The sequence below is a fragment of the Capra hircus genome, chromosome 5 (genome assembly GCF_001704415.2).
Source record: "Capra hircus breed San Clemente chromosome 5, ASM170441v1, whole genome shotgun sequence".
NCBI classification, from domain to species: domain Eukaryota; kingdom Metazoa; phylum Chordata; class Mammalia; order Artiodactyla; family Bovidae; genus Capra; species Capra hircus.
Genome location: NC_030812.1, coordinates 108,583,060 through 108,590,710, shown reverse-complemented (window position 1 = coordinate 108,590,710; position 7,651 = coordinate 108,583,060).

The following is a 7,651-nucleotide window of genomic DNA, read 5'->3' as shown; positions in this document are numbered from 1 at the left end:
TCCCTCACCAACACCCAGAGTCCACCCAAACCCATATCCGTTGAGTCAGTGATGCCATCCAGCCATCTCATCCTCTGTCGTCCCCTTCTCCTGCCCCCAATCACTCCCATAATCAGGGTCTTTTCCAATGAGTCAACTCTGCATGAGGTGGCCAAAGTATTGGAGTTTCAGCTTCAGCATCAGTCCTTCCAATGAACACTCTGGACTGATCTCCTTTAGCATGGACTGGCTGGATCTCCTTGCAGTCCAAGGGACTCTCAAGAGTCTTATCCAACACTACAGTTCAAAAGCATCAATTCTTCAGCACTCAGCTTTTTTTCACAGCCCAACACTCACATCCATACATGACCACTGGAAAAACCATAGCCTTGACTAGATGGACCTTTGTTGGCAAGGTAATATCTCTGCTTTTGAATATGCTATCTAGGTTGGTCATAACTTTCCTTCCAAAGCGTAAGCGTCTTAATTTCATGGCTGCAGTCACCATATGCAGTGATTTTGGAGCCCAAAAAAATAAAGTGACACTGTTTCCCCATCTATTTCCCATGAAGTGATGGGACCAGATGCCATGATCTTCGTTTTCTGAATGTTGAGCTTTAAGCCAGTTCTTTCACTCTCCTCTTTCACTTTCATCAAGAGGCTTTTTAGTTGCTCTTCACTTTCTGTCATAAGGGTGGTGTCATCTGCATATCTGAGGTTATTGGTATTTCTCCCGGCAATCTTGATTCCAGCTTGTGCTTCTCCTAGCCCAGCGTTTCTCATGATGTACTCTGCATATAAGATAAATAAGCAGGGTGACAATATACAGCCTTGATGTACTCCATTTCCTATTTGGAACCAGTCTGTTCCATGTCCAGTTCTAACTGTTGCTTCTTGACCTGCATATAGGTTTCTCAAGAGGCAGGTCAGGTGGTCTGATATTCCCATCTCTCTCAGAATTTTCAGTTGTGATCACAGTTGTGATCCACACAGTCATAGGCTTTGGCATAGTCAATAAAGCAGAAATAGATGTTTTTCTGGAACTCTCTTGCTTTTTCAGTGATCCAGCGCATGTTGGCAATTTGATCTCTGGTTCCTCTGCCTGTTCTAAGACCAGCTTGAACATCTGGAAGTTCACGGTTCATGTACTGCTGAAGCCTGGCTTGGAGAATTTTGAGCATTACTTTACCAGCATGTGAGATGACTGCAATTGTGTGGTAGTTTGAGCATTCTTTGGCATTGTCTTTCCTTGGGATTGGAATGAAAACTGACCTTTTCCACGTCAGTTCATGACGTTACTAAAAAAGAATTGCGAAGTCTGAAGGAACTTTTCTAAATTATAATAAAAAATTTTTGGTTTGACATGCTGGAGGAAAAACTAAATTGTCTTTCCATTGAAATTGTGGAAAATGATACAAAATTGTTATATAAAGATGTGATCAAAATCAATTAAGCCTTTAAAAAGAAAAAATAGAGGTGTTTAAGAAAATTAGGGCTTCATTTCTGGATTTCATGATGTTTGTGTTGTTAGCTTTTTAAAATTACAAATTGTAATTGCAAGATTTCTCCCACAATTTTCATTGTGATCCTTCTTTCTAAATAAATAAATCTCTTTCCTCTCTTGTTTTTGGTTTGTTATTTACTGTTCTTTATTCTTTGTGTAAGGTGAAGAATCTGCCTTGTAATGCAGGGAACATGGGTTCCATCCCTGATGGAAACTAAGATCCCACGTGCCACAACTTATGGAGCCCAGGTGCCCCGTAAACTAGAATCCATACACTCAAACGATGATCCCACACGCCGCAATTAAGATCCAAGGAAGACAATTTTTTTAGAAAAGAAAGAAATCCAACTTTGACCTGAGAGGAGCTGGGCCCCCACTGTAGACTATGAAATGTCTGATCACGGAGTGTTTGATTTTGCAAGGCTCCCTTGTTAATGGAAAACCAATACTTCAAAGGGAAAGAAACTGGGGGCAGACCAAAGCTCCTGGAATAATTTTACCTGAGAGAGGTACTGAGAGAATTTAGCAGTTGAAAAGCTAGCCTGTTTCTCTTGATCTTCTTTGGCTTGGGATTTGAGGCAGGAAATTCTGACACAGAAAAGCCGTTAGTTATATTTAATAGTCATCCTGGGCTCTTCAGCTCTGTTCATGTCAAGCCCCACTTCCCAAGAATCTTGAGTTTGTTTGTAGTTGATGTATTATCTTGTTTGTTTCACTCTCCTGAAATGATCTCAGAAGCCTCTGCTCACTGCCCTTTGGGGCAGTAGTATGTAGGCCTTGTGAGACAAGTAGCTGAGTCTTCATACATTCGAAGTAGAAGTATATTTAGGGATCATCTGGTACAGGAGTCCACTAGATAGGAAAAAAAAAGTAGCAGGCTGTTTCTGAATGTATGTTAAATTGTAGCCTTCTTTGATAGAGCCTGCAAATAAATATTTACCTACTTTTCTGAAAAGGGTGTGGCCCTCTTTCTACAATCTAAAATAGGAATTCTCAAATTGTTAAAAATATAATTGTCATGCTCATATATATATTTCTTTGTCATGCCACATGTCTTGATTGAGGTGATAGTCACCTGAGTGTATACATTTATCAGAAATCAGTGGCCTTGTGTTAAACCGTGGAATTTTCTTGTATATACTTTAAACCTCAGTACGTTGAAGGTCAGGAACAGTGGCGGTAAGGAGATACCCCTCGTCCAAGGTAAGGAACAGCGGCTGTGCTTTGCTGGAGCAGCCGTGAAGGGATACCCCACGCCAAGGTAAGAGAAACCCAAGTAAGATGATAAGTGTTACAAGAGGGCATCAGAGGGCAGACACACTGAAATCATACTCACAGAAAACTAGTCAATCTAATCACACTAGGACCACAGCCTTGTCTAACTCAATGAAACCAAGCCATGCCTGTGGGGCAGCTCAAGACGGGCGGGTCATGGTGGAGAGGCCTGACAGAATGTGGTCCACTGGGGTAGGGAATGGCAAGCCACTTCAGTATTCTTGCCTTGAGAACCCCATGAACAGTATGAAAAGGCAAAATGATAGGATACCAAAAGAGGAACTCCCCAGGTCATTAGGTGCCCAATATGCTACTGGAGATCAGTGGAGAAATAACTCCACAAAGAATGAAGGGATGGAGCCAAAGCAAAAACAATACTCAGCTGTGGATGTGATAGAAGCAAGATCCGATGCTGTAAAGAGCAATATTGCATAGGAACCTGGAATGTCAGGTCCATGAATCAAGGCAAATTGGAAGTGGTCAAACAAGAGATGGCAAGGGTGAACGTCGACATTCTAGGAGTCAGCGAACTAAAATGGACTGAAATGGGTGAATTTAACTCAGATGACCATTATATCTACTACTGCGGGCAGGAATCCCTCAGAAGAAATGGAGTAGCCATCATGGTCAACAAAAGAGTCCGAAATGCAGTACTTGGATGCAATCTCAAAAATGACAGAATGATCTCTGTTTGTCTCCAAGGCAAACCATTCAATATCACAGTTATCCAAGGCTATGCCTCAACCAGTAATGCTGAAGAAGCTGAAGTTGAACGGTTTTATTAAGACCTACAAGACCTTTTAGAACTAGCACCCAAAAAAGATGTCTTTTTCATTATAGGGGACTGGAATGCAAAAGTAGGAAGTCAAGAAACACCTGGTTAACAGGCAAATTTGGTCTTGGAATGCGGAATGAGGCAGGGCAAAGACTAATAGAGTTTTGCCAAGAAAATCCACTGGTCATAGCAAACACCCTCTTCCAACAACACAAAAGAAGACTCTACGCATGGACATCACCAGATGGTCAACACCGAAATCAGATGGATTATATTCTTTGCAGCAAAAGATGGAGAAGCTCTATACAGTCAACAAAAACAAGACCGGGAGCTGACTGTGGCTCAGATCGTGAACTCCTTATTGCCAAATTCAGACTTAAATTGAAGAAAGTAGGGAAAACCACTAGACCATTCAGGTATGACCTAAATCAAATCCCTTATGATTATACAGTGGAAGTGAGAAATAGATTTAAGGGTCTAGATCTGATAGATAGAGTGCCTGATGAACTATGGACTGAGGTTCATGACATTGCACAGAAGACAGGGATCAAGACCATCCCCATGGAAAAGAAATGCAAAAAAGCAAAATGGCTGTCTGGGGAGGCCTTACAAATAGCTGTGAAAAGAAGAGAGTTGAAAAGCAAAGGAGAAAAGGAAAGATATAAGCATCTGAATGCAGAGTTCCAGAGAATAGCAAGAAGAGATAAGAAAGCCTTCCTGAGTGATCAGTGCAAAGAAATAGAGGAAAACAACAGAATGGGAAAGACTAGAGATCTCTTCAAGAAAATTAGAGATACCAAGGGAACATTTCATACAAAGATGGGCTCGATAAAGGACAGAAATGGTATGGACCTAACAGAAGCAGAAGATATTAAGAAGAGGTGGCAAGAATACATGGAAGAACTGTACAAAAAAGATCTTCACGACCCAGATAATCATGATGATGTGATCACTAATCTAGAGCTAGGCATCCTGGAATGTGAAGTCAAGTGGGCCTTAGAAAGCATCACTACGAACAAAGCTAGTGGAGGTGATGGAATTCCAGTTGAGCTGTTTCAAATCCTGAAAGATGATGCTGTGAAAGTGCTGCACTCAATATGCCAGCAAATTTGGGAAACTCAGCAGTGGCCACAGGACTGGAAAAGGTCCGTTTTCATTCCAATCCAATAGAAAGGCAATGCCAAAGAATGCTCAAACTACCACACAATTGCACTCATCTCACATGCTAGTAAAGTAATGCTCAAAATTCTCCAAGCCAGGCTTCAGCAATACGTGAACCGTGAACTCCCTGATGTTCAAGCTGGTTTTAGAAAAGGCAGAGGAACCAGAGATCAAATTGCCAACATCTGCTGGATCGTGGAAAACGCAAGAGAGTTCCAGAAAAACATCTATTTCTGCTTTATTGACTATGCCAAAGCCTTTGACTGTGTGGATCACAATAAACTGTGGAAAATTCTGAAAGAGATGGGAATACCAGACCACCTAACCTGCCTCTTGAGAAATCTGTATGCAGGTCAGGAAGCAACAGTTAGAACTGGACATGGAACAACAGACTGGTTCCAAATAGGAAAAGGAGTACGTCAAGGCTGTATATTGTCACCCTGCTTATTTAACTTATATGCAGAGTACATCATGAGAAACGCTGGACCGGAAGAAACACAAGCTGGAATCAAGATTGCCTGGAGAAATATCAGTACCCTCATATATGCAGATGAAAGTGAAAGAGGAGAGGGAAAGAGTTGGCTTAAAGCTCAACATTCAGCAAATGAAGATCATGGCATCTAGTCCTGTCATTTCATGGGAAATGATGGGGAAACAATGGAAACAGTGTCAGACTTTATTTTTTGGGGCTCCAAAATCACTGCAGATGGTGACTGCAGCCATGAAATTGAAAGACGCTTACTCCTTGGAAGAAAAGTTATGACCAACCTAGATAGTGTATTCAAAAGCAGAGACATTACTTTGCCGACTAAGGTCCGTCTAGTCAAGGTTATGGTTTTCCCTGTGGTAATGTATGGATGTGAGAGTTGGACTGTGAAGAAGGCTGAGTGCTGAAGAATTGATGAGTTAAAACTGTGGTGTTGGAGAAGACTCTTGAGAGTCCCTTGGACCGCAAGGAGATCCAACCAGTCCATCCTAAAGGAGATCAACCCTGGGATTTCTTTGGAAGAAATGATGCTAAAGCTGAAGCTCCAATACTTTGGACACCTCATGCGAAGAGTTGACTTATTGGAAAAGACTCTGATGCTGGGAGAGATTAGGGGCAGGAGGAGAAGGGGACGACAGAGGATGAGATGGCTGGATGGCATCACGGACTCAATGGATGTGAGTCTGAGTGAACTCCGGGAGATGGTGATGGACAGGGAGGCCTGGCGTGCCGCGATTCATGGGGTCGCAAAGAGTCGGACACGACTGAGCGACTAAACTGAACTGAGCTTAACTGAAATTTCATTTAAAAATTATAAGTAAAGTTAACAACAAATGACTAATGAAAACTCTTTGGAACTTCCACAGTAGATACAAGATTAATACCACTAAGAGATTAAAAACATAATTCTCATACCAGTAAAGAGTGAGCTTATTTATTCGTTAATGAAGGAAACAACAGTATGACAGACGTGGCCTGAAAAGAATTTGAGAAGAGTTGATGGGCAGAGAAAGTGTCGGACACAACTGAGCACACATGTGCTAGAATGGGCAAAGAGATGCTGAGATATGATTGCTAGGGACTTGCTTGGTGGGCCAGTGGTTAACAATCCACCTTCCAATGCAGAGGACCTGGGTTCAATCCCTGGTCAGGGAACTAAGAGCCCACATCTGCAACTAGAGAAACTCGCACACCACAACAAAGATCCTGTGCAGCCAAAAAATAGAAAGAAATATGATTGCTAAATTAGATCCAAATCTGTGTCTTGCCCTCCAGAGTAACAAAACCATAACTCTGGTGTTACGCTCTTTACTGGATGTACAAAAATCACTCTACCTTATCAGTTTCCTACAAGCTAACCTCTAACTTTACAGAGTTATAAAAAAAATCACTGAGTCCTAGTCAATTGTTAGTCAAAGTTAAATTTCCCCAGAAAGTCAGATGTCCCTTATGTAGGTTTATCAGAAATTCTCTAGAATGGCGTTAAGAAGTCACAAAATCACTGGACATCATGCTTTTTCATATTAAATAATTTTCCTCCACACTAGTTTTTATTATTCCACATTTGATGGAGACAAGTGATATTTTAATTTCCAGTTAGCTCCATTAAAAAAAAAATCACAGGTATGAGGACAAGTGGCAACTGCCTTTAGTCCTCAAATGGAGGTAACAGATAGTGGTGGGGACTGTGGCAAACCAGAATACTATGCCCCATCTAATGGGGAAAGTTGCTATGCAGCTCCAGCCAATCATTGCCATGTGGGAGAGTTGGTCATGTATTGCTATACTGTCTTATTTTTAAAAGAATCTGGAAATAAAAAGTTTTATGGGAAAGATCTAAATTTTTAAATGTTGGAAACCGGTTCAAATTGCTCTAAAATACAACAAAGCAGAAATAGATGGCCAACAGGATGAAGGAATGAATGAAGGGAAAGCCAAGCAGGTGTCAATATCTGACCTAGAACAATACTTCTGATGTTAAGACTGAAGCCCAAAGAAAGGAAACACTCGTCGCCAGATTATGAAGTGAGTCCTGGCAGAGTAGGTCTTAGAACACAAGCCCCTGGATTCCCAAGCAGAAGCGTTTCCCACATGGCAACATTAGAGGTACTTTCTTTGTCTCCCATTACGTGCTTCATGTTCTATTCGCTAACTGATCAAACAGAATGACTTGCATATGGATGCTTGCTGCACCCTTAGATCAAGTTCATGCCAGTGTGATATGCCCACAATTGCATACGATTTGCACTGGCATCACCAACTCGACAGACACGAGTTTGAGCAGGCTCCAGAAGTTGGTGATGGACAGGGAAGTCTGGCATGCTACAGTCCATGGGGTCACAAAGAGTCAGACACAACTGAGCAGCTGAACTGAACTGACCTGCATCCTAAGCTTCTTTATAAGAACAACAACTATCATACTTTGAGCAATAACTGTTCCACACTCTGTACTAGGTTCTTTTATCATTGG